This window comes from Arachis hypogaea, chromosome 5, assembly GCF_003086295.3.
Source record: "Arachis hypogaea cultivar Tifrunner chromosome 5, arahy.Tifrunner.gnm2.J5K5, whole genome shotgun sequence".
Lineage (NCBI taxonomy): Eukaryota > Viridiplantae > Streptophyta > Magnoliopsida > Fabales > Fabaceae > Arachis > Arachis hypogaea.
In genome coordinates, this window is record NC_092040.1 from 85,734,208 (window position 1) to 85,753,825 (window position 19,618).

General features: G+C 40.7%; 1 non-coding gene across 1 annotated transcript; it reads right to left on the minus strand.

Moving 5' to 3' along the window:
• Positions 1-15,362: 15,362 nt before the first annotated feature.
• On the minus strand, positions 15,363-15,466 carry LOC112804518 (small nucleolar RNA R71). Its single transcript, XR_003203131.1, has one exon. It is a non-coding gene; the product is annotated as a small nucleolar RNA R71 (small nucleolar RNA).
• Positions 15,467-19,618: the final 4,152 nt, after the last annotated feature.

Sequence of the window (19,618 nt, forward strand, 5' to 3'; positions counted from 1 at the left end):
CTTCCGGATTCTCTTGAATGCCGCCATCAATTCTAGCTTATACCACGAAGATTCCGATTAAAGAATCCAAGAGATAACTACTTAATCTAAGGTAGAACGGAGGTGGTTGTCAGGCACGCGTTCATAGTTGAGAATGATGATGATTGTCACGGATCATCACATTCATCCGGGTTAAGAACAAGTATTATCTTAGAATGGAAGCAAGCATGATTGAATGAGAAACAGTAGTAATTGCATTAATCCATCAAGACACAACAGAGCTCCTCACCCCCAACCATGGGGTTTAGAGACTCATGCCGTGGAAAGTACACAAAGAAAACGTGTAAAGTGTCATGAGGTACAGATACAATGTCAAAAGATCCTATTAATAGTAAACTAGTAACCTAGGGTATACAGAGATGAGTAAATGACGTAAAAATCCACTTCTTGGTCCACTTGGTGTGTGCTTGGGCTGAGCATTGAAGCATTTTCGTGTAGAGACCTTTTCTGGAGTTAAACGCCAGCTTTTATGCCAGTTTGGGCGTTTAACTCCAAGTTTTATGCCAGTTCCGGCGTTTAACGCTGGAATTTCTGAGGCTGATTTGCCACGCCGGTTTGGGCCATCAAATCTTGGGCAAAGTATGGACTATCATATATTGCTGGAAAGCCCAGGATGTCTACTTTCCAACGCCGTTGAGAGCGCGCCAATTGGGCTTCTGTAGCTCCAGAAAATCCACTTCGAGTGCAGGGAGGTCAGAATCTAACAGCATCTGCAGTCCTTTTTGGTCTCGGAATCAGATTTTTTGCTCAGGACCCTCAATTTCAGCCAGAAAATACCTGAAATCACAGAAAAACACACAAACTCATAGTAAAGTCCAGAAAAGTGAATTTTAACTAAAAACTAATAAAAGTATACTAAAAACTAATTAAATCATACTAAAAACATACTAACAACAATGCCAAAAAGCGTATAAATTATCCGCTCATCACAACACCAAACTTAAATTGTTGCTTGTCCCCAAGCAACTGAAAATCAAAATAGGATAAAAAGAAGAGAATATACTATAGACTCCAAAATATCAAGGAAACATAACTCCAATTAGATGAGCGGGACTAGTAGCTTTTTGCCTCCGAACAGTTTTGGCATCTCACTCTATCCCTTGAAGTTCAGAATGATTGGCATCTATAAGAACTCAGAACTCAGATAGTGTTATTGATTCTCCTAGTTGAGTACAATGATTCTTGAACATAGCTAGTGTATGAGTCTTGGCTGTGGCCCAAAGCACTCTGTCTTCCAGTATTACCACCGGATACATACATGCCACAGACACATAATTGGGTGAACCTTTTCAGATTGTGACTCAGCTTTGCTAAAGTCCCCAATTAGAGGTGTCCAAGGTTCTTAAGCACACTCTTGTTGCCTTGGATCACAACTTTATTTCTTTCTTTTTCTTTTTTCTCTTCTCTTTTTTTTTCGAAATTTTTTTTTGTATCCACTGCTTTTTCTTGCTTCAAGAATCAATCTAATGATTTTTAGATCGTCAATAACAGTTCTCTTTTTCCTCATTCCTTCAAGAACCAACAATTTTTAACATTCTCAAAACAACAAATTCAAGAGACATATGCACTGTTCAAGCATTCATTCAGAAAGCAAAAAGTATTGTCACCACATCAAACTAATTAAACTAGTTTCAATGATGAATTTCGAAATCCTGTACTTCTTGTTCTTTTGTGATTAAAGCATTTTTCATTTAAGAGAGGTGATGGATTCATAGGACATTCATATCTTTAAGGCATAAAATTTCAATTTTATTAATTATGAATTAAGAATAAGACTCAAAGATAGATATAAGATGAGATAAAAAAAAATAAAAACAAAAGAAGAAACAATCAAAAACGCAAAAACATAGGCTCCTAATGATAGAGGTTTTCACAGAGTTAGGACTCAACAACCTTGATTTTGAGAAGTGGATGCTCCCTCAACTTGAGAGGAGAGCTTTTGGCGTTTCAACTCTTGGCGTTCACGCCCCTGCTTCTCTTGTTCCTTCAGCAATTTGCAGAGCATGCAGTTCTGATTCTGCTGTTCTTCCTTCAGTTGCTCCATAGTCTCTTGCAACTTGGTGATAGATGCTTGTAGGCTGGTCCAGTAGTCAATTCTTGGGAATTCAGGGAGGAATTCCTGCGCCCTCCTCTTGATAGAGTTGTCTTGCATTTGTCCTTCCATTGACTTCTTGGTGATTGGGTGTTCAATGGGTATGAAGCAATCACATGATGAATCTCCACTTCTTTTCCAAGCATAATGCAATGAATCATCACTGCTCTCTTGATGGTGACCTCAGAACGGTTGCTAGTGGGCAATATGGAACGCCCAATAAAGTCTAGCCAACCTCTTGCAATTGGTTTGAGGTCTCCCCTCTTGAGTTGGTTTGGGACACCCTTTGAATTGGTTATCCACTTAGTTCTAGGGAGGCATATGTCCTCTAGAACTTGATCCAACCCTTTATCTGCTCTCACCATCCTCCTATTAAAGGATTCAGGATCATCTTGCAGTTGAGGTAGTTTGAAGATTTCTCTTATTTTGTCCAGATGGAAGTACATAACTTTCCCTCTGACCATGGTTCTGTAGGTATGGTAAGCAGTTCCAGTCATTCTCTGCTTATCTGTTAGCCACAGATTAGAGTAGAATTCCTGAACCATGTTCCTTCCAACCTTTATCTCAGGATTGGTTAGAACTTCCCATCCTCTGTTTCGAATTTGCTCTTGGATCCCCGGATATTCATCTTCTTTCAGGTCAAATTTAACTTCCGGGATCACTGACCTCAGACCTATTATTTTGTGATAATGGTCTTCATGTTCTTTGGTTAAGAACTTCTCTTGGTTCCAAAAATTCTTTGGATTATTCTCTTTCTTTCCTCTTAAATTGGTTTGTTTTCCCTTAGGAGCCATGATCTTGATGAATCTTGGCTTAGTGATCACGGAAAAGCACACCAAACTTAGAGGTTTGCTTGTCCTCAAGCAAAAGAAAGGAAAGAAGAGAGAGAGGAAGAGGAAATTCGAATGGTGTGATGGAATGAGGGGGCCAAACGTGTATTTATAAAGTGGGGGGGAGAGATTTTCGAAAAAAGAAAAATTTGAAAGGAGATTTGAGAAGATATGAAAAGAAATTGATATAAGGGTGAGTTTTTGAACAAAATTTGGGAATGATTTGAGAGATTTGAAGAATGATTTTAGATTTTTGAAAATTTGAAAGTGAATGATGAGAGATTGAAATGTGTTTTTGTAGAAAAGTATGGGTAAGAAAAGGAAAGTTTGAAAAAATTTGATTTGAAAGCAAAATTGTGGTCCCCCCACCTTTCTGGCGTTAAACGCCCAGAATGGCATCCATTCTTGCGTTTAACGCCCATTTATTGCCCCTTTTGGGCATTTAACGCCCAGCCAGGTGCCCTGGCTGGCGTTAAACGCCAGAATTCCTTTATCACTGGGCATTTTTCTAAACGCCCAGGATGCTGCACACCTGGTGTTAAACGCCCAGAATGGTGCCCATTCTGGCGTTTAACGCCCAAAATGGCACCATTCCTGGCGTTAAACGCCCAGAATGGTACCCATTCTGGCGTTTAACGCCCAAAATGCCCCTTACTGGCGTTTTTTCACCAGTAAGCTCTTTTTCTCTGCTTTTTAAGCTGAATCCTTCTGTAACTCTGTGAATTCCTTCATTTTTGATACTTGCCTTTGTAAGAATAATTCATACAACCTCCTAATGACTGGGTTGCCTCCCAGCAAGCGCTTCTTTACTGTCTTTAGCTAGACCTTTACTGAGAATCACTCAAGTCTCAGTTTTGAGCATTCCTGCTCAAAATTGCCTTCAAGATAATGCTTGATTCTCTGTCCATTAACAATGAACTTTTTGTCAGAATCAATATCCTGAAGCTCAACATATCCATATGGTGACACTCCTGTAATCACATACGGACCCCTCCACCGGGATTTGAGTTTTCCTGGAAACAGTCTGAGCCTAGAGTTGAAGAGCAGAACTTTTTGTCCTGGCTCAAAGACTCTGGTTGACAACTTCTTGTCATGCCATTTCTTTGCCTTTTCCTTATAAATTTTTGCATTTTCAAAGGCATTGAGTCTGAACTCCTCTAGCTCATTTAGCTGGAGTAATCTTTTTTTCACCAGCTAACTGAGCATCCATGTTTAAGAATCTGGTTGCCCAGTAGGCTTTATGTTCCAGTTCCACGGGCAGATGGCAGGCCTTCCCATATACCAGTTGGTATGGAGAGGTTCCTATAGGAGTCTTGAATGCTGTTCTGTATGCCCACAGAGCATCATCCAAGCTCTTTGCCCAATCCTTTCTTCGGGCTATCACAGTCCGTTCCAGGATTCTCTTTAGCTCTCTGTTAGAGACTTCAGCTTGCCCATTTGTCTGTGGATGATATGGAGTTGCCACTTTGTGGCTAATTCCATATCTAAGCATAGCAGAGTATAGCTGTCTGTTGCAGAAATGAGTGCCCCCGTCACTGATTAGTACTCTGGGAACACCAAATCTGCTGAAGATGTGTTTCTGGAGGAATTTCAGCACAGTTTTGGTATCATTAGTGGGTGTAGCAATTGCTTCTACCCACTTAGATACATAGTCCACTGCCACCAGAATGTAAGTGTTTGAGTATGATGGTGGGAATGGCCCCATGAAGTCAATTTCCCATACATCAAACAATTCTATCTCTAGTATCCCTTGTTGAGGCATGGCATATCCGTGAGGCAAGTTACCAGCTCTTTGGCAACTGTCACAGTTATGCACAAACTCTCGGGAATCTTTATAGAGAGTAGGCCAGTAGAAGCCACATTGGAAGACTTTAGTGGCTGTTCGCTCACTTCCAAAATGTCCTCCATATTGTGATCCATGGCAATGCCATAGGATCCTTTGTGCTTCTTCTCTGGGTACACATCTGCGGATCACTCCGTCAGCACATCTCTTAAAGAGATATGGTTCATCCCAGAGGTAGTACTTGGCATCTGAAATTAATTTCTTTCTTTGCACACTACTGTACTCCTTGGGTATGAACCTCACAGCTTTATAATTTGCAATATCTGCAAACCATGGAGCTTCCTGAATGGCAAAGAGTTGCTCATCTGGGAAAGTCTCAGAGATCTCAGTAGAAGGGAGGGACGCCCCAGCTACTGGTTCTATCCGGGACAGATGATCAGCTACTTGATTCTCTATCCCTTTTCTGTCTCTTATTTCTATATCAAACTCTTGCAGAAGCAACACCCATCTGATAAGCCTGGGTTTTGAATCCTGCTTTGTGAGTAAGTATTTAAGAGCAGCATGGTCAGTGTACACAACTACTTTGGATCCCACTAGATAGGATCTAAAATTGTCAATGGCATAGACCACTGTAAGTAACTCTTTTTCTGTGGTTGTGTAATTCTTCTGTGCGTCATTTAGAACACGGCTGGCATAATAAATGACGTGCAGAAGCTTGTTATGCCTTTGTCCCAACACTGCACCAATGGCATGGTCACTGGCATCACACATTAATTCAAATGGCAATGTCCAATCTGGTGCAGAGATGACTGGTGCTGTGACCAGTTTAGCTTTCAGGGTCTCAAATGCCTGCAGACACTGTATGTCAAACACAAATGGTGTGTCAACAGCTAACAGGTTACTCAGAGGTTTTGCAATTTTCGAAAAATCCTTTATAAACCTTCTGTAGAATCCTGCATGCCCCAGAAAGCTTCTGATTGCCTTAACATTGGCAGGTGGTGGTAATTTTTCAATTACCTCTACCTTTGCCTTATCCACCTCTATTCCCCTGCTTGAAATTTTGTGCCCAAGGACAATTTCTTCAGTCACCATAAAGTGACATTTCTCCCAGTTTAAAACCAGGTTAGTCTCTTGGCACCTTTTCAGGACAAGTGCTAGGTGATTAAGACAGGAGCTAAATGAGTCTCCATATACTGAAAAGTCATCCATGAAGACTTCCAGGAATTTCTCCACCATATCAGAGAAGATAGATAACATGCATCTCTGAAAGGTTGCAGGAGCATTACACAGACCAAAAGGCATCCTCCTGTAGGCAAACACGCCAGAAGGGCAAGTGAATGCTGTTTTCTCTTGGTCCTGAGGATCTACTGCAATTTGGTTGTAGCTTGAATAGCCATCCAAAAAGCAGTAATAATCATGACCAGCTAGTCTTTCTAGCATTTGGTCTATGAATGGTAAAGGAAAATGATCCTTTCTGGTGGCTGTATTGAGCCTTCTGTAGTCAATACACATACGCCACCCTGTGACTGTTCTTGTAGGAACCAGTTCATTTTTTTCATTATGAACCACTGTCATGCCTCCCTTTTTGGGGACAACTTGGACAGGGCTCACCCAGGGGCTGTCAGAAATAGGATAAATAATCCCAGCCTCTAGTAATTTAGTGACCTCTTTCTGCACCACCTCCTTCATGGCTGGATTTAGCCTCCTCTGTGGTTGAACCACTGGTTTGACATTATCCTCCAACAGGATTTTGTGCATGCATCTAGCTGGGCTAATGCCCTTAAGATCACTTATGGACCACCCAAGAGCTGTCTTGTGTGTCCTTAGCACTTGAATCAATGCTTCCTCTTCCTGTGAATTTAAAGCAGAGCTTATAATCACTGGAAAAGTGTCACCCTCTCCCAGAAACGCATACTTCAGGGATGGTGGTAGTGGTTTGAGTTCAAGTTTGGGAGGCTTATCCTCCTCCTGAGGAATTTTCGAAAATTCCTTTGTTTCCTCTGATTCTTCTTGATCAGGTTGAGCATCTTTGAAGATGTCCTCAAGCTCTGATTCTAGGCTTTCAGTCATATTGATCTCTTCTACCAGAGAGTCAATAATGTCAGCGCCCATGCAGTCATTTGGTGTGTCTGGATGCTGCATAGCTTTGACAGCATTCAACTTGAACTCATCCTCATTGACTCTCAGGGTTACTTCCCCTTTTTGTACATCAATGAGAGTTCGTCCAGTTGCTAGGAAAGGTCTTCCTAGAATGAGAGTTGCACTCTTGTGCTCCTCCATTTGCAGCACCACAAAGTCAGTTGGAAAGGCAAATGGCCCAACTTTGACAATCATGTCCTCTATTATGCCTGATGGATATTTAATGGAGCCATCAGCAAGTTGGAGGCATATCCGGGTTGGTTTGACCTCTCCAGTCAACCCAAGCTTTCTGATAGTGGATGCAGGAATTAGATTGATGCTTGCTCCAAGGTCACATAGGGCTGTCTTGGTGCAAGCACCTTCTAATGTGCATGGTATCATAAAGCTTCCTGGATCTTGAAGCTTTTCTGGTAAGCTCTTTAATATGACTGCACTGCATTCTTCAGTGAGAAACACTTTTTCAGTTTCTCTCCAATCCTTCTTATGACTTAAGATTTCTTTCATGAACTTAGCATAAGAAGGTATTTGCTCAAGTGCTTCTGCAAACGGAATCTTTATTTCAAGAGTCCTTAGATAGTCTGCAAAGCGGGCAAATTGCTTATCCTGCTCCGCTTGGCGGAGTTTTTGAGGATAAGGCATTTTGGCTTTATATTCTTCAACCTTAGATGCTGCAGGTTTATTCCTTACAGAAGTGGTTGAAGAAGCCTTGTTAGAGGGATTACTGTCAGCACTCTCAGGTGTCTGATTCCCCCCAGGTGTCTGAACGCCAGGATTGGGTGGAAATTGGGCGTTTAACGCCAACTTTTCCCCCTTTTCTGGCGTTTGAACGCCAGAACTGGACAAGGAATGGGCGTTTAACGCCAGCTTTCCTTCCCTTTCTGGCGTTTGAACGCCAATAATATTCCTCTCTGGGCTCTTACTGTCCTCAGAGGGATTTTGAACAGTGGTTTGGTTGTCCTCTGTCAATTGTTCCTTGTTTGGCTTTTTACTCTTTTGAGCAATGTTATTCAGGGTCTTCCCACTCCTCAATTGAACTGCTTGACATTCCTCTATTATCTGTTTAGATATTTGCTGTTTTGCTTGATTCAACTGCAGTTCTATGCTCTTGTTAGCAACTTTAGTCTCATGGAGCATCTCTTTAAAGTCTGCTAACTGTTCTGTCATCAGGAGCAATTATTGATTAAGCTCAATTATCTGTTCTTGAGGACTAGGGTCAGTGACTACTGTCATGACTTCCTCTTTTGGAGAGAACTCATTGCTAGAGTACAAATATTGGTTTCTAGAAACAGTGTCTATAAGCTCTTGAGCCTCTTCAATTGTCTTCCTCATGTGTATAGATCCACCAGCTGAGTGGTCTAAAGACATCTGAGCTTTTTCTGTAAGCCCATAGTAGAAAATGTCTAACTGTACCCACTCTGAAAACATTTCAGAGGGGCATTTTCTTAGCATACCTCTATACCTCTCCCAGGCATTATAAAGGGATTCATTATCCTCTTGTTTAAAGCCTTGGATGTCCAGCCTTAGCTGTGTCATCCTCTTTGGAGGGTAAAAGTGATTCAGGAATTTGTCTGATAACTGTTTCCATGTCTTTATGCTTGCTGTAGGTTGGTTATTCAACCACCTTTTAGCTTGATCTTTTACAGCAAATGGAAATAGTAATAGTCTGTAGACATCCTGATCTACCTCTTTATCATGTACTGTGTCAGCAATTTGTAAGAACTGTGCCAGAAACTCAGTAGGTTCTTCCTGTGGAAGACCGGAATACTGGCAATTTTGCTGCACTATGATAATGAGTTGAGGATTTAGCTCAAAGCTGTTTGCTTTGATGAGAGGTGTACAGATGCTACTCCCACATGCAGCTGTAATGGGGTTAGCATAAGACCCCAGAGTCCTTCTGGACCGTTCAATTCCACTTAGGTCCATGATGGATAAAGGGAAATGATATGGATTCACAAGCAAAATTATTTTTTTTTGAATTAAACGAAAAAAATAAAATAAAGTAAAAAAAAGAAGATAAAAAATTTGAAAATTAAAAAGAAAATAAGATCAAAGCAAATTGAGAACTGAATCAATTAGTCAATTGAAAAGATTTTGAAAATAGCAATTAAAAAGATATGATTGAAAAGTGTTTATGAAACAGATTTGATTTTTGAAAAGAGGAAAGAGAAAAACACAAAAAGACACCAAACTTAAAATTTTTAGAAAATCAAACACTAATTTTCGAAAATCTTTAAGGAAAAAAAAACACAAAGAGGACACCAAACTTAGAATTTTTATGAATCAAAAAGGAACTAAGAACATGCAAAATCGAAAATTAAAAGAAAAACAAAAGCATGCAATTAACACCAAACTTAAAATATGAAACTAGACTCAACTAAAAGACTCTAAACCAACAAAAATAAAACAGTCCTAATCTAAGCAACAAGATAAGCCGTCAGTTGTCCAAACTCGAACAATCCCCGGCAACGGCGCCAAAAACTTGGTGCACGAAATTGCAATCACATTTTTGCAACTCCGCACAACTAACCAGCAAGTGCACTGGGTCGTCCAAGTAATACCTTGCGTGAGCAAGGGTCGATCCCACGGAGATTGTCGGCTTGAAGCAAGCTATGGTTATCTTGTAAATCTTAGTCAGAATATCAGAAATTATCAGGATTGATTGTGAAAAGCAAAAGAACATGAAATGGTTACTTGTTTTGCAGTAATGGAGAATAGGTTGAGGTTTTGGAGATGCTCCATCTTCTGGATCTCTGCTTTCCTACTGTCTTCTTCATCAAACACGCAAGGCTCCTTCCATGGCAAGCTGTATGTAGGGTTTCACCGTTGTCAATGGCTACCTCCCATCCTCTCAGTGAAAATGTTCCTATGCTCTGTCACAGCATGGCTAATCATTTGTCGGTTCTCGGTCAGGCCGGAATAGAATCCAATGATTCTTTTGCGTCTGTCACTAACGCCCCGCCTGCTAGGAGTTTGAAGCTCGTCACAGTCATTCAATCATTGAATCCTACTCAGAATACCACAGACAAGGTTTAGACCTTCCGGATTCTCTTGAATGCCGCCATCAATTCTAGCTTATACCACGAAGATTCCGATTAAAGAATCCAAGAGATAACTACTTAATCTAAGGTAGAACGGAGGTGGTTGTCAGGCACGCGTTCATAGTTGAGAATGATGATGATTGTCACGGATCATCACATTCATCCGGGTTAAGAACAAGTATTATCTTAGAATGGAAGCAAGCATGATTGAATGAGAAACAGTAGTAATTGCATTAATCCATCAAGACACAGCAGAGATCCTCACCCCCAACCATGGGGTTTAGAGACTCATGCCATGGAAAGTACACAAAGAAAACGTGTAAAGTGTCATGAGGTACAGATACAATGTCAAAAGATCCTATTAATAGTAAACTAGTAACCTAGGGTATACAGAGATGAGGAAATGACGTAAAAATCCACTTCTGGGTCCACTTGGTGTGTGCTTGGGCTGAGCATTGAAGCATTTTCGTGTAGAGACCTTTTCTGGAGTTAAACGCCAGTTTTTATGCCAGTTTGGGCGTTTAACTCCAAGTTTTATGCCAGTTCCGGCGTTTAACGCTGGAATTTCTGAGGCTGATTTGCCACGCCGGTTTGGGCCATCAAATCTTGGGCAAAGTATGGACTATCATATTTTGCTGGAAAGCCCAGGATGTCTACTTTCCAACGCCGTTGAGAGCGCGCCAATTGGGCTTCTGTAGCTCCAGAAAATCCACTTCGAGTGCAGGGAGGTCAGAATCCAACAGCATCTGCAGTCCTTTTTGGTCTCGGAATCAGATTTTTTGCTCAGGACCCTCAATTTCAGCCAGAAAATACCTGAAATCACAGAAAAACACACAAACTCATAGTAAAGTCCAGAAAAGTGAATTTTAACTAAAAACTAATAAAAGTATACTAAAAACTAACTAAATCATACTAAAAACATACTAAAAACAATGCCAAAAAGCGTATAAATTATCCGCTCATCAGCCATCCTGTAACTGTTCTTGTAGGAAACAGTTCATTCTTTTCATTATGAACTACTATCATGCCTCTCTTCTTGGGGATAACTTGGATAGGCTCACCCAGGGGCTATCAACAATAGGATAAATAATCCCAACCTCTAGTAATTTAGTGACCTCTTTATGCACCACCTCTTTCATGGCTGGATTCAGCCGCCTCTGTGGTTGAACCACTGGCTTAGCATCATCCTCCAATATAATCTTGTGCATGCATCTGACTGGGCTAATGCCCTTAAGATCACTTATGGACCACCCAAGAACTGTTTTGTGTGTCCTTAGCACCTAAATTAGTGCTTTCTCTTCCTGTGGCTCTAAAGCAGAGCATATGATTACCAGAAAAGTGTCATCTTCTCCCAGAAATGCATATTTCAAAGATGGTGGTAGTGGTTTGAGCTCAGGTTTAGGAGGCTTCTCCTCTCCTTGAGGAGTCTTCAGAGGTTCTTCTGTTTTCTCTGGTTCCTCCCGATCAGGCTGAACATCTTTAAAAATGTCCTCTAGCTCTGATTCGAGACTCTCAGTCATATTGATCTCTTTTACCAGGGAGTCAATAATACCAACGCTCATGCAGTCATTTGATGTGTCTGGATGCTGCATAGCTTTGACAGCATTCAACTTAAACTTATCCTCATTAACTCTCAGGGTTACCTCCCCCTTTTTGGATGTCAATGAGAGTTTATCCAGTTGCTAGGAAAGGTCTGTCTAGAATGAGAATGGCGCTCTTGTGCTCCTCCATTTTCAGCACTACAAAGTCTGTGGGAAAGGCAAATGGCCCAACCTTGACAACCATGTCCTCAATTACGCCTGATGGAATTTTAATGGAGCCATTAGCAAGTTAGAGACATATTCGGGTTGGTTTGACTTCTTCAGTCAAACCAAGCATTATAATAGTGGATGTAGGTATCAGGTTGATACTTACCCCAAGATCACATAAAGCTATCTTGGTACAAGCATCCTCTAATGTGCATGGTATCATAAAGCTTCCGGGATCTTTAGGCTTCTCTAGTAAGCTTTTTAATATGACTGCACTGCATTATTCAGTGAGAAAAACTTTTTTAGTCTCCCTCCAATCCTTCTTATAACTTAAGATCTCTTTCATGAACTTAGCATAAAAGGGTATTTGCTCAAGTGCCTCTACAAATAGAATCATTATTTCAAGAGTAATGAGATAGTCTGGAAAGAGAGCAAATTGTTTATCCTGTTCTGCTTGGCAGAGTTTCTGAGGATAAGGCATCTTGGCTTTATATTCTTCAACATTAGTTGCTGCAGGTTTATTTCATACAGAAGTGGTTGGAGAAGCCTGCTTAATGGGGTTGTTATTAGCACTTGCAAGTGTCTGATCCCTCATTGGCGTTTGAACACCAGAATTGGGTGCTGTATGGGCGTTCAACGCCAGATTGCTAATGTTAGGGCATCTAGGCCAGTTTCATTGACCTTTTCTTTACTATTTTAAAGTAGTTTCATGCATTTTCTTAGGAAATAAGCAAGTTTTGGATGAAATTTCATTTACACCTTGACTCAAGCAACTATTATGAATTTTACATGATTTCATAAGGATTATGCAAGGATTGAATGACAAATTGATGATGCATAATCTCATGACTTGGGCTAGAGCTTTGATACACTTTATTTGCTTGATTTCAGGACAAAGGAAGCAAGAAGAAGCCACATTAGCAGTCACGTTAACCTAATTAACGTAACCACTAACATGGAATAGGGACAAGCTTGTAGCGTTAATGAAAAAGGTGACCACCAATAACGCCTGGGAAGCCATCATAAGCCCACGTTAATTGCCACGTTAACTAGGTTAACGTGGTAGTTAACGTGGAGAAAAAGGGAGCTCTAGCGTTAGTGGTAAAAGTAAATACCACTAACGCTACAAGTTGGCAATTAGCCACTTTTAGAGTCACGTTAACTTAGTTAACGTGAACTCTAACATGGAAGGGAAAGACAATGCCAACGTTAGTGACACTCACCGTTGTCACTAATGTTGGATTAAGCCAACATTGCCCACGTTAGTGGTCACGTTAAGACCACTAACGTGGAAGTTAACGTGGAGCTAAGCATGATGAGCCAACGTTAGTGACACTCACCTTTGTCAATAACGTTGGAGATGGCATTCACTACCACGTTAGTGGCCACGTTAACCTATTTAACATGAACTCTAACATGGAGAGGAGGGGCATTTGAAGTGTTAGTGACAAAGGTAAGTGTCACTAACGCTCTCGAAGCTTAGGCATGCCCACGTTAAGAGCCACGTTAACCTAGTTAACATGAACTCTAACGTGGGGAAAGGGGGCACAATGTAACGTTATTGGAAAAGGTGATTCCCAATAACGTTTGCGAAGGATCATGAGGCAACGTTAGTGGTCACGTTAGTGCCACTAACGTCGAAGTTAATGTGGACCATTTTGGGGTTGGAACATTAGTGAGAAAGGTGATTGCCACTAACGTTCTCGAACCCACATTTTCACTTAGCGTTAACGCCACTAACGTCCTAACTAATGCCAATGCCTAACTCACACTTTTCTGCAAGCTGAACCCACTGAAGATTGTACTTGCTTCAACTCAAGATCTAAGGTCCACATCCAAGACATGAAGACCTCACTAGAAGATCAAGAAGAGTAGTATATATAGGAGTAGTTTTGAACTATAGAGAAGTTTGGCACTTTGGAGAACTACCCTCTGTATATTTACTTTCTGCATTTTTCTAGTTAAGCATGTATTCTTTTCTACCATTTTCCATTCCCAGAGCTATGAAGAACTAAACCCTTTAATTGGGTTAGGGAACTCTGTTGTAATTTGATGGATCAATTATAGTTTTCATTCTTCTTCCTCTTTCTTTTCTCTTGATTTGCTAGAAAGCTTTCGATCCTAATTCAATTGGTTAGTTGTCTTGGAAAAGAAACTCTCCATAATTGGATCTCCTCTGAGCCTTGGAAAAGGGATGAGGAGATCATGCTAGAAATGCTTTCTCATGTTGGACCAAATTGGGGTCTGGGCGGATATAGTGACATGTAATCCTCCAACACTTTGATTTGGAAATACATGTGGTATAATCAGTGACCATACTTCATCTCTTCCCATGAGCAATTAAATCAAGGAATTGGGCAATTGTTCAAGCTTAGAGAGATTGGATTGCCAAGGAATTGGGATCCAATCACTTAAGATTTCCAAGAAGATCAATGAATGCATTGATTGAGGAAGAGATGAGAATGAACTTGATCCGGAGAATTCAACATCTCCTAAGCCCAATGAATTCCCCATTTCTGATCTTACCCATTCTCTTTACTTTCTGCCATTTATTTCCATGTTCATCTCCCCCAATCTCCATTTAAGATTCTGCACTTTATTTTCTGCCATTTACTTTCTCGCTATTTACTTTCCTGCAATATCAACCACCTTCTGTTTAGCTCAACTAGCATACTCTTCCAACTAAAATTGCTTGACCAATCAATCCCTGTGGGATTCGACCACACTCTATTGTGAGTTTTTACTTGACGACAATTCGGTATACTTGCCGAAGGGAAATTTGTTGAGAGACAAGTTTTCGTGCATCAAGTTTATGGCGCCGTTGCCGGGGATTGATTTTGTATCAACAATGATTAAGTTGGAAGTTCACTAGATTGAGTATTTTTCTTTTGTTTGTTTATTTTATCTAGTCATTTACCTTCAGTTTATTTAGTTTCTTCCTCACCCCCTATCCTCTCATTATTTTCTTTTTCTTCGAATTTACTTACAATTCTGCTCACTAACCCACTAACTGTTTGATAAATTGCACCACTCACACTAACAATCACTCACTCTAACAAGAATAATCACTTCATTTTATTTCTTGCTGTGTGCTCTTTTAGTTGTATGACAGGGAGAAGAGGTAGAGCTTCAACTTCCTTTGATTCAGAACCTGAGAGGACCCTCCATAGACCAAGGAGGGAGGCAAGAGGGAAAAGAGTTGTTGGTGCTGAGGAAGAGGAAGAGTACTTTGAAACAAACATGAAGGAGAACTTAGAAAACAACCATGAAGGAAAAGCTTACAACCATGCCAGAGAAGGCCCTGTAAATCATGCTGAGCAAGAGAGAAGAGTTCTAGGCTCTTACATCAATCCAAACCCAGGAAATTGTGGAAGTAGTATCCAAAAGCCCACCATACATGCCAACAACTTTGAATTAAAACCCCAGCTCATCACCCTTGTTCAGAACAACTGCTTATTTGAAGGAAGTGCCCAAGAAAACCCCAATCAACATCTAACCACCTTCTTGAGAATATGTGACATTGTGAAGTCTAATGGAGTCCATCTAGATGTCTATAGGCTAATTTTGTTCCCTTTTTCTCTCAGGGACAAAACATCCAAGTGGCTGGAGTCCTTTCCGAAGGAGAGCTTAACAAATTGGGAAGATATGGTGAACAAATTTTTGGCAAGATTTTACCCTCCTCAAAGAATCAACAGGTTGAGGGCTGAGGTGCAAACTTTCAGGCAACAAGATGGGGAAACCCTCTATGAGGCATGAGAGAGGTTCAAGGACTTAACGAGAAGATGCCCACCGGACATGTTCAATGAATGGGTTCAATTTCACATTTTCTATGAAGGTCTTTCTTATGAGTCAAAGAAGGCTATAGACCATTCATCAGGAGGCTCTCCAAACAAGAAGAAAACCATTGAAGAAGCCATAGATGTCATTGAAACGGTAGCTGAGAATGACTACTTCTATGCTTCTGAAAGAAGCAACACTCGAGGAGTAATGGAGCTGAACCACATGGATGCATTGCTGGCTCAAAATAAGATGATCACCAAGCAACTAGCAGATCTCACCAAGAAGGTAGAAGAAAACCAAGTTGCAGCAGTCATCACTTCATCACCAGCTTAAGAAGGAGTGAATATAGGAGAAGAAGGTGATTGGGAACAAGCCAACTATGTTGGGAACTCACCCAGACAAATCCATGATCCATACTCCAAAACTTATAATTCTGGATGGAGAAATCACCCTAATTTTGGGTGGGGAAACCAACAAGACCAAGGCCAAGATCAGAGATGCCACAATCACAATCCCAACAACAATGCAACTCAGCAACATACCTCACAGAGATCCTATCATCACCCACCTAATCACCCTTCTTAACCACCTAATCTCAACCCACCATCACCAACCGAGGATAGACTTTCCAAAATTGAGGCTCTACTTGAAAACATATACAAAGAGGTCCAAGACAACAGAGTGTTCAAGGATGAAGTGCGAGCCAATATCAAAAACCAAGGGAAAAACATCAAGAGGTTGGAGTCCCAAGTGGGATATCTTTCTCAACAGTTTCCCAAACCTATTGATAGTTTTCCAAGTGACACAAAGAAGAACCCAAGAGAAAAAACAAAGAAAGTAAGGTGGGAAGAATGCAAGATGATCACCACAAGTGATGAGAGGAGTATGGAGGAAATAGACACACATAAAGAACATCTCCAAGACAGTCCAAAGGGAAATCATGAAGAAAGAAACTATACACCCCATCCCACGCACAAGAAAAAGGGGAAGGGGACCCTGAACCCATATGCACCTTTTTTCCTAAAGGCTCAAAGGTGGTGTAGCAAGGAGAATGTATTCAAGGCTCCTTGACATGTTTACATCTCTTGATGTAAATATACCATTCATTAAAGCCCTCCAGCAAATGCCATCATACATCAAATATATAAAGGAGCTGTTGGCCAAAAAGAGTTCATTGAAATGTGGACAAACAATAAAGATGAACAGGGAGTGCAGTGCTCTCATTCAAACAGAGCCACCCACAAAGAAGAAGGATCCAGGGAGCTTCCACATTCCCTGTGTTATAGGAGAGACAATATTTGATAAGGGACTCTGTGACCTGGGAGCAAGTATCAACGTAATGCCTCTATCCCTCATGAAAAAGCTTTAAATCAATGAGCTAACACCCACAGACGTAATCATCAAATTGGCTGACAAAACTCAAAAACAGGCAATAGGAGTGGTTGAGAATGTGTTAGTGAAGGTTGAAAACTACTTCCTGCCCACGGACTTTGTTATCTTGGAAATGAAAGAGAACCCCATCCATCCCATTATCTTGGGAAGGCCATTTTTAGCCACAGCCAGGGCGCTTATAGATGTGGAGCGAGGAGAGCTAGTGTTGAGGATACACGATGAACAGCTCACCATCAATGTTTTCAAACCATCACAAGAAGCAGATCATGATAACGAAGAGTCGAAGGAAGAGCACGATAAAGAGCTTATGGAAGAGCCAGACAAGGGAGCACAAGCACCACACCTAAGAACTCCTATGGTTAACGAGCAATGTAATCAGAAGGAACAACAGCCAAGTGTGATCCAAGAGAAGCTAAACTCACCAGAGTCATATGGGACAAGCAACAAAATCCCCCTGAAAGAAGGAACCATGAGGAACAAGGTCATATCAAGGGAAACAAAGAAAAAGGCCCCAAGGGGATGGAAGAACAAAAAAATTCCTACAGAAGACTTATCTCCAGGAGATGAAGTGGTCTCTGCCTACTTTCTATCTATACCACCTCATCTCCGCACCATTCCATCTCTGTTTCCCCCACTGTACACCATCAACAAAATCTTATCCTTAGAACATGTGGAGCTTCTTAACAAAGCCAATGGAGATAAATCCACTACAAGGGGAGAGGACTTGAAGCACTACCAACCACCCTGACAAAGGCCAAACGTCAAGCTAATGATGCTAAAGAAGCGCTTCATGGGAGGCAACCCATGTTCTATACCCTTTCTTTTTAATCTCTAATACTAGTTAATAAGGAAAAGTTCATGGATTCTAAATCAACTTCGACAAACAATATAAGAATCCCTACATGCAGTATAGAGTACATGATATGTTTGGTGTTCAAGGCATACCAAGAGGGCTTGAACACACTCAATGGTATGAGATTCTTTTCGAATCTTATTGCACCATATGATCACAAACAAGTTTGTTGTTACCAACGTTGCATGCATGGGAAATTGAGTGGTCGATTAATTTGCATTCATGAAAAGCAATTAGTTATTTTAAAAACAAAAGAAAAAGATTTTAATAGTAGCTATCTCACACTTTAATTTCTCCCACCAAAAATTCAATTAACTTTTTGCATTCCTTTTGTCTTGTATAGGAAATCAAAAAGGGGATTGGTGGTACTTGATAGGACAACCAAAGAAAGGAGGTTCGGCCACTATACCAAGGAAACCACACACTTGTCTTCAAGGGGAGTGGCAAAAACAATTGATGGAGCAGCAATTGGAACAAGGAAGACAGTGGAATGAGTCCTTCCGTAACTTGAACCAAAAGCAAGATCAACAACAAGAAGCCATCCAAAAGCTAATCAACATCCAAGCACATCAAGGTGCACACATTCATGAGATGCATCGAAAACAAAGAGAACAGGCAGATCTCTTTGACGAGTACAGAGCTTTTTCGAAAGGGGTTTATATGAGTGAGACTGGATATCACGTAAATACTCAAGCCAGGCTCGGGTACTTAGTCGGACAACTACCTGTACTACACCCTGGGATCACAATATATGAGGACGTAAAGGATGAATTGGCACGAGTGGAACGAGAAAGGGCCGAAAAGAGTCATGAATCATTGAGGAAAGCACTAGAAGATTGGAAAATAGCCAGAATGAATCGGATGAAAGGAAGCACAACTGGACACAAAGAAGACAAGGAAGCAAAAGAACATGAGCATCCCCAGGAGTAAAAGGTGGTGGAGTCCCTTCTTAGTTTTATCTCTTTCAATGCTTTAAATAAGGAAAATCATGTATGCAATAGAACATGCTTCCATAGTAGTTTAGGATTTTCAATTCTGCCTTTAAAGCTTTAGTTGCTTAGGTCTATGCTTACTAGTCTAATGTCCCTACTTCATTTTCATCTTGCTTATTGTATGCTTGTCCTTTAAGCCAATCAAAAAGAAGATCTTATGAAAAGAACAAGAGTGGAGTTATCTTGTGAAGTAAATTCTGAATGTTTATGGTAGGGTGATTAATTAGCTAAGTTGGTTCACCAACAAGGTAGAAAGGCAACTATCTACCCTGAATCATATGCTTGAAACACACCCCAGGAGACTAGCTAATTGATAAGATCCTAATAAGAAAAGAGAAAGAGCAATAAAGGTCAAAAAGGAAAGAAAAACAATAAGAGATGATGCTGGGCACCAAGGGTTTGAAGATTGAGGCATGTGCAAGGGATATACTTGGATGAATAAGCTCTTAGTGGTGCCTTATCACTTGGTAACTTGGATTAACTAATCCGAGATTATCAGCTGAAAATCTACTATCAAGAGTAACCTTCGCTACAGAACACTTAGCAACCCAAAGAGGTGCTGGACACCAAGGTCTCAAGAAAGAAAAAAATAACAAACCATGTGCCTGTGGTGTGTATGTATGGGGGAAAGAGACTTGAGGGAGTAAGTCCTTAGGGGTGCCTTAACACCTAGCACATTGAACCAACTGGTTCGGGAGTGTTGGCTGAAAACTTATGATAAAGAGTCGCCCTCTTACATGGCACTTAGCCTATAAAAAGAATGCAATAAAACTTGGAAAAGAAGGAAAGATCAACAATTAGGAAGTCTCAAAGGATGCAATCAAGAGAGTATTCAAGAGCATGATAAAGGCCTGAAAACCAGTAAAGGAATGAACCTAAGTTGATATGCATGAAAGTACTTGCTTAGGGACAAGCAAGCTTTAAGTTTGGTG